This window comes from Cyprinodon variegatus, unplaced genomic scaffold, assembly GCF_000732505.1.
Source record: "Cyprinodon variegatus isolate N-32 unplaced genomic scaffold, C_variegatus-1.0 Scaffold728, whole genome shotgun sequence".
Classification (NCBI taxonomy): domain Eukaryota; kingdom Metazoa; phylum Chordata; class Actinopteri; order Cyprinodontiformes; family Cyprinodontidae; genus Cyprinodon; species Cyprinodon variegatus.
The window spans coordinates 82,981-91,145 of NW_015151181.1; the positions used below are offsets into that span (position 1 = coordinate 82,981).

An 8,165-nucleotide genomic window follows, 5' to 3' on the forward strand; every position below is an offset into this window, starting at 1 on the left:
TAGGCAATAAAAAGTTCTACTGGATTCACTTAGTCTTTTTCCTGCTTCACAAAGGTAGGCAGCAGCTTGGCAAAGCCATGATGGCAATTATTTTAAATCCAAGTAGTATGCAGTTCTTTATATAGACACACACATCAATTTCAAACAGATGGTATGGGGATGGTATCGGTATCGGCCGATACTGCACAGCCAGGTATCGGTATCGGGGCCAAAAAATGGCATCGGAGCAACACTAGTCTTAATCCATGAAAACGATAGCAGTGGTCCATATTAAATCCACCGTTCCAGCTGTGGCTCTTGCTTGTCCCTCAGTTCTCCGAATTGCAGTTGTTTTTTTGATAAAAGCTTTTTTTTTTCAGATGCGGTTGGAAATAATACATTGATCATCATAATAATGTTTTGGAGTACAAAATACTAGAAGATGACAATATTGTCATCAACATTAATATATACTGTAAGGAAATAACGTAATACGGGTTCCCACTGATAAAAAAGTTTAAGACTGACTCCCTCCAGCAGCTTATTTAGGTTAAAATTACTTCAGTGACATAGTTTTTGTGGTAATCTACTAGTCTGACCTCAGGTTTAGGAAAGTTTGTCCTTCAGGTGTTTCCTGCATGTGCTGCCAGCTTCAGCTCATCCTACAGAACCTCAGTGAGATCGAGACTTGAACTTTGACCCTGCCCAGGGCTTTCAATAGCTCAGTTTTTGGCAAGACTTTGGTGGTTTTACTGGTATATTTTGGGATTTATGAGAGGATTCAGCTTTAGATGTGTACATTTGGTTTCACATTTGCTTCAGGCATCCTTAATCAAGGCTTCCAACTAATCGGGATTCCTGGTTCAGGTTAAACGTGTCATTTGTTCTGGTGTCTACAGATATAGTTAGACTTATCTGACAAAAAAAAAAAAAACATTAGTGGAAATCTGTGGCCTTTGTCTTTATTCCCTCTAAGACAAATGGTACTTTTTCTGAAACTGAAAATATTTCATCTGGAAAATGCATTTTTTATATAATCAGAATAAAAAAAAAAAACAGAGAAAACTTTTAGTCTGGAGATTCCGTTTGTTTTTGTCTTTAGATATTTTTAGCATCTCACTGGCCGGTTTACCAAGGAACTTGCTGTATTACCTATTTTAAATGGTGATAGTTGATTCCATGTTTTTAGACCTACAGTATGTGAATCCCTTACTGGATTCATGAAGTGCTACCATCTATTTTTTGCAGGAATCAGGCTGCTTCTCAATCTTAAGCAGTATATCAAATGATGTCTGGCAGTTTTAAATCTATTTTCCTTCAGGATTGCATGTTTGGTTGTACCACATTATTTCCAGGAAACTTTTTAACTGATATTAATATCAATATGTGCAAAAATGTTATATGCATACTTTGATATGGGTTTTGATTTATTCATTTTTTTAAGCTGATATGGGTTGTTTAAAAGAAAAATGCCTCAAAGCAATTAAGTCAAGTAAAAAAAAAAAAAATAAATTTAAAGCAGGGGAAAATATTTAGCAAAGCTGCACAACAGGCTTAAAACTCAGAGGGATCAGAAATCACTCTCCTGAAGAAGTCATGTAGGGTTTTTTATTTTATTTTATTTCATTGGTATGATTCTCTGTTTTGTAATGGAAGAGTTTGTTTGACCTATTTTCAGTGACAACAAAACTTCTACATTTTATCACATGGTTGCATTTGAATTTTATCTCAAGTAACATGAAAAATTATTTTGAGGTAAAATTCAATTTATACATGTTTTTTCAAAATTTACAAAGCCAGTTGGTTCCATTTAATGTGATTTAGTCACATCAGAAATGTCAGGGTCTCTGGGGTTCTGCTGTTTTTCTGATGTGACTGAGCTTTCTGTGACAGAGAGGCTTTTTGCTGGTGGCTGGGCCAATCCGTGTTGCTGAGAAGATTGATGAATTAATGGAACATTTAGGTTCGTATTTGGATAAACAGTGGAAAATAATGTATTATATTACTTCAATCTCATAATTTTTCACTCCTTCCTGATGATCTGTAACATCAAACTCTAGTAAAGTTCATTGAAGTATGCAGCTGAAACATGGGGATTAATACAGCAAGGCTTTCTTTTATAGTAGCCATCAGAGCATATCTTTGATTTTGACAGCAGTGCTTTGCAAGGTCCACTGCTCTTTATAATGAGAAAAACTGTGGTGTCAAATATAAGCAGACTATTGTATTGTGTTTTCATTGTGCAGCTGGTAAATGGAAGTGACAGAAGATTCTGTTATGTTCAAACCACTGCTGTCTTCTAGTTTAGGGATCCATACTATTCATTTGGAATGTGTTTAATGTAGTTCATTGTTTGTGGGTGTATTTTTCCAATTGCTGTTCTCCTCTCCTCCAACGTATCACACATTGTACACTTTTATATCATGTAGTTTACTGTGTTTTTGATTTTTTTTTTTCTTGCTTTTCTTTACACTTTTCTAAAGGTTGTTCACATTATTATTTTTGCAAAAGCAGTACAGTTATGGCTTTAAACAAAATGTAAAAGCTACTTTAGCTTTGCATGTTGAGTATCATTCCTCTGAAAACTAAAATGGGGAATGATAAAAGTAGATGATGATGGTATTGGTACCAGTGAACACAGTCATTCTCCCCAAAATGTCCAATTTAAACTTAAAGTTTCCAAACCATCACCACTGTCCTTCTGAAATGAATCACAAAAAGCACAGCAAATCTCAGAGTTAAAATAAAACCAGCAGGTCAAGAGTCCAACAAGATCAACAGACCTTATTGGTATTTTTGTACAGGCAGATATTTGTCACAAAGAAAGCTTTGCTGTGTCTTCCTTCCTGACTTGTTTATTTACTCTTGGCCACCCACCAGGACCTCAGCTGCTTACTGGGTTGATTTGAGATGCTTCATGCTTTTTTACAAAAGAAGATGAAATTCTGTTTTTAGCTGCCGCATGCCCTTTGGACAATGCCAGTTTGTTTCTTGACCTATAAATATTTTTAACCCCTCAGCCGGATAGACATCCTTCCCTTGTTTGCATGTAAACTATTTGGCTAAAGGAGACTACTGGTCCCTCGGGGGGATGATTTACATCACAGCCATGATCCTTTTCATCCCAACTGCTATATTATTTTTCACTTTATCTTGGGATTAGTACATATATTAACGTGGAACAATTGGTTAAACTTAGTAGAGCTTGATAATATTCCAATATTTCATAATATTTTTACATATAGTTGATTTTAAAAGGCCTAAAGAGCATCATATAGAACATTTAAACACTAGCTGGAGTTGGTATGTCTTATAAAATACTATTTAAAACATTTTGAAGGTTGTGTTTTGGGTTTTTTTGCCATTACATAGCAAAATGAGAAACAAGTTTTGTTTTTTTGGAAGATTTTTTTTTCACTGTATGTATATTCTGATTTTTCTTCATTACTAAGGGTTGAAACTGTTATTGAAAATAGAAAAATCAACACTCAGCATCTGAGGGTTCAGTTGTATATTAGCAGGAGGGGTCCGAATGTTTGGGTTTAGCTTCAAAAAGATTAACCACGATCATATCCAAGACCCTCCCTTGTTGTTCAGATCCAGCCAACCATCCTGCTTCATGTTTTCACAATCCATCCTCTGTCATTGGAGCAGTGTCACCAGACAAGGCTTTGAGTGCGTGAGAGTTAGAGTTGCGAGTTCCAGAAATCAGGAAGATACACCACCATTGCGTACACAGTCACATGAATCCCCTCACATGCAGTTTTCTCTGGTTAAAGTCTCATTAGCCACCTCCTGACTCAGGGTGTATTTTCAGGAAGTCTGGGTTGTTGGATTGTTGCTTATTCATGCTGAGAGGTGAGGAAGCTCACTTCCTTACAACAGAGACTTTAATCCAGATAAGACTGTGACATTCTCAAATATTTTTTAGTGAAGACTGTATACAAAACGGCAAATCGGAGACTATTGCAGTTATTCTACATATACAGTATTATCATCTGAATATTCATTATGTATAGTGCTTGATAATCTGGAAAATTTCAAAGTGTTAGGGCCAGCTTAGCTTTATTTCAATGTTTTATACTATACTATACTAACCTAATAGGTTACCTTTGAACAACAATAACATAACATAAGAAATTGCATTTTTGTGGCAGCTTTTATTAACCCGTACTACTTAAATTTGCCACTTAGCCTAATTATTTTGTTATTTATTGAGTCAAACTTAAATCATAAGGGGCTTGCGTGCATCAGACCAGATAGCAGTCAATCTCTGTATGGTGTGGGTGACTATATTCAATAAAAAAAAGGCAAGCACCATCCTATCATGTTTCTGAACTTGAAATAATGGTCTCTGCTTTCTTTTTATGGTAAAAGTTATTTTTGCAACATGTTGGCAACTCCTCTAAAAGCGTGTCAAAATGGTTCATCAGCTGTCGAAACCAGTAGCCTCCCACTGCTCAAATTTCTGTCTTAGTCACTCAGCCTTCGATTTGCATGATCTCATGATTTCTATAGGTATATTTTACTTTTAAGGAACTTTTGTATTTTGTAGAAGTTTGTCTATTTTTTCTTTTTTGACTTTTGCTTCCAGTTTTACACACTTTATGTTCTTCTGCTAAGAACGCTTAATTTTCTGTAAGTGTTTTTATTTTCTGTTTAATATATGCACACTCTGACCTTGAAGTTTCGAAAAACTGCAGTAATAGCTTCATAATTACAATAAAAAATAATATATGTGCTTTTTCTTATTAGGGCATTAGAGGTTTAATGGAAAATATTGTTGCACAAACATAAAAACTCAACAGAAAGGAGGTCGGAGAGTGATGAAGTTTACTCTAGGTTTAGGTTTTAAAACAGAATCCAACATTTTGATTATTAAACCAAACATATTAGCTGATCATTAAAAGTATATACTACTAACGTTAATCAGAGAAGCAGCAGAAAAGAAGTGGGAAAAAAGCTGCAGAAATGCACAGCTCAAGTGGAAGAATCTGTTTATGCGACAACCAGATTAAATACTAATTTCTTAGAATGGCCCAGTCAAAGTAAATAACCAAATCAAACTAAGAACTAAGACTGATGTTACCAGATGGTTTCTATCCTGTGTCTTTCAGCCTGAGGCAAGATTTTAATTGAGCAAAGCTGGTAAAGAAATCCCCCAAAATACACAAATAATATATAATAATATATACATTTAAGCAAAATGCATTAAAGTTTGTGGTTGTAACCAGGAAAGATGTTACAAAGGTTCAGTGGTATGATTACTTTTCAAGGCGCCATAAAATCTGCCCTTGGCTATTGGTTGTTTTAAAAGGAGCAAAGCATATCAAGGTGGTGTGAGATTATGGTATGTGGTCTTTGAACCAACTTCCTCTGGAAGGGGCAGAAAGTGGAGAGGAAGGCCATGCAGAATGGAAAAGAATGAGGGGGGGGGGGGGCTCTGCTTGATGAAAATCCAACTCTCTGTTTACTACAAGCTAAAAATAATTGCCAGTGTGGTTTGTAGCATGTGGGGGAGTTGTGGTGTGTGTGTGTCAAACCTAACAGCTGGAGACTACCCTGGGTCGCATGCTGCTGCTGGGGCAACAACAGGTGGGAGGCTAGGTGTGTTCAATTTGTGTGGCTCTGTGCTTGTACTGTACATATTTTTGAGTATGTTTAAAGGCTCCAGGAGATTACTGTCCATGAAAGGGTCGGCGTGCGAGAGTGTGCAAAACTGCATGCTTACATGTACACACCCGCATCAATTTAACACACTGGATTCCTTGTAAAAAATAAAAATAAAAAAAATCCCTGGTGTCACACAGAGTTTGGGTCTATAACTAAACCAGAGTGTGAATTGTCTTATTCATCCTGTCTAATCTATTTAAACCCCCCATTGCGCCAGGGCTATGAATCAAAATTAATGACTTTGTTGTTGATGCTGATGTTACAGCTCTGGTATGAGCAGTATATTGGCCATGCACTGCAGCAGCTTGTGCAATGGGCCTCTATTTTTATGGTGGTGTGCGCTGAACAGCTAACATGTGTCTTTTCCCTGTACTTGTTTTTATCCTCAGTACAAGAGGCAATAGGCCTTCTCAAATGACAAAACTAGGTGATGTGAGACTGACTTTACCCTGACAGCTGTGTGTCCCATCCTCCTTCATATTCTAACTCGAAAATGGAACAAAAAGGACAGATTTTATCATCGAATACCTTCTTGTCAGACAATATGACTTTGGTAACTGTGCATAAAAATCAAGCCTAAGCAAGAAACACTTTTCTTTTTGCAGCATACCTATTATACTTAAAATACACTGCATTGTTTCACTGATAGTGGCAGCAAGTCTAGTTTATAAACATTTATAGCAGCTTATCTTTGTATTTAATTCTGAAACACTATTTTGATTATTCTGAAAGCACAAAAATAGTTTTAGTTTAATTTAGCAGCACTTATGTGGCTCTCAACAATGTAAGAAAGCAAATTAAAGTGACTTATTATAAATTAAAACAATTCTACTTTGCTGCATAGATTCTTTACAGTTGAAGAAAAAAATAATAAATAAATAATAAAAAATAAGTTAGAGAGAAACATAACTAAATCAGCTGCTTTTACTTTGGGGCACAAAGGTTTGTAGAGATATATGGAAGACCTATGTGTATGGGATACCAAACTCTACAGCTGAGCCATTCCCTGTCCACTTTTATGTGTTTATTTTGATGAATTAATTACAGAAACAATAACGTATTTTCTTGCTCTGAGGAATGTAAACACATGTGCTGTCTCAACCACTGTTTAAATGAGCAAATATCAAATGTCAGAGAGCAATTAAACGCAGTGCAGAAAAATCCAGGGTATCATATTTCCCTTTGTCATGTTTTCGGTGTTTGGTTGGCAGCACCACAAAATGATTAATTTAATTATTCTTAGATGATTGGACAGCGCTATTTAACAGCAGAGTAAGAGACATGGAACTGTATTTTTGATAGTAGTTCTTTTAGACAATGATTACTACTCTGCCCCAACACTTAACCTAAAACCGTGTGAAATTTCATCATATGTGAGATAGTGAAGGGGCGTTACGCACACAGAAATAAAACACATTTATTTCATGTTGTGTGAACTTTCACATTTACTCTAAGCTGCAGTGACTGTAATACCTACAGAAACATTGAACCTTTTGTTCAAATATACTGCACTTCTACGATTTAACATGTCAGTAAACTTCAAAATAGTGTGGAATTAGGAGCTGCTGGTTTACTTACAACAATCCAGTTTAATTAGTAAATAAATAAACTTTTAACACATCTTACATGTCAATTTAATGATTCAGTCATTAACTAAATTCTGGCTATTGTGTCAAACATCACTTTTTTATCAATATGTAAACGGTTGTTCTTTTGGCTGCTCCAAAGCTGCAGCAAACAATGAGGTCTGCTGAAATCACCATCGGGGGGACTTCACACCTCCTGGTCAGAGACTGTTTAGAGTTTTACTTTCACATCAGTACTGCAGATTACTAATGACAAAAACAAGCTGACCCTGTTAGACAGTTTCTTCCCTCAGGCTGTATCTGATGGTCACGTAACAACCAGGGTTGTCAGACATTTTACAGGAAACAAATAGTTTTCACACCACCTCAGCCTTCCTTCTCTCTTCTTAAAAAGGAGATGGGATCAACAGCTTTGTAAATACTGCTTCTTGTCCTTTTTTAACCCCACATATTGTTTCATAATTCTGGACTAAGGTGAAAGGTATAACAACAAATACAGCTTGCTTTAATTAAAACATCTAGTTCTCTCTATAATCTCTCTAAAATGTATGCTAAGGTCTGATCTACAATCTAAATCAGTGGTAACCAATTAAAAATTAGCGGGGTCCAAATAAAGAGAAAATCATCAGTAAAGGTCCGGAAACATTTCTAATTATAATCTGTTACTTTAAATGGAATTTAAAACTGAAATGAAATGAGGTTTTTATGTATCCATGTTATACATTTAATTTTGTAATAAAAAATAAAATAAAAGAACATTTTTCCTTTTTAAAATCTAAAGTGTTTTTTGAAGCAGAGAACAACAATCGTTCAGTTTGGATTATAGACAATTCCCCGATTCACATATTTTATAAAACACCTGAACTGACCGCTTGTTATTTTTTTATTTAATTTTTTTTTATGGCGTAATGAGAGCAGTGGACCTTA

At 35.5% G+C, this 8,165-nt stretch overlaps 1 protein-coding gene across 1 annotated transcript in view; it reads left to right on the top strand.

Annotated features, from left to right (window-relative positions):
* Nucleotides 1-8,165, top strand: part of LOC107097844 (potassium voltage-gated channel subfamily KQT member 1-like) — a 106,012-nt gene that overhangs the window by 68,229 nt on the left and 29,618 nt on the right. The window lies entirely within an intron of this gene.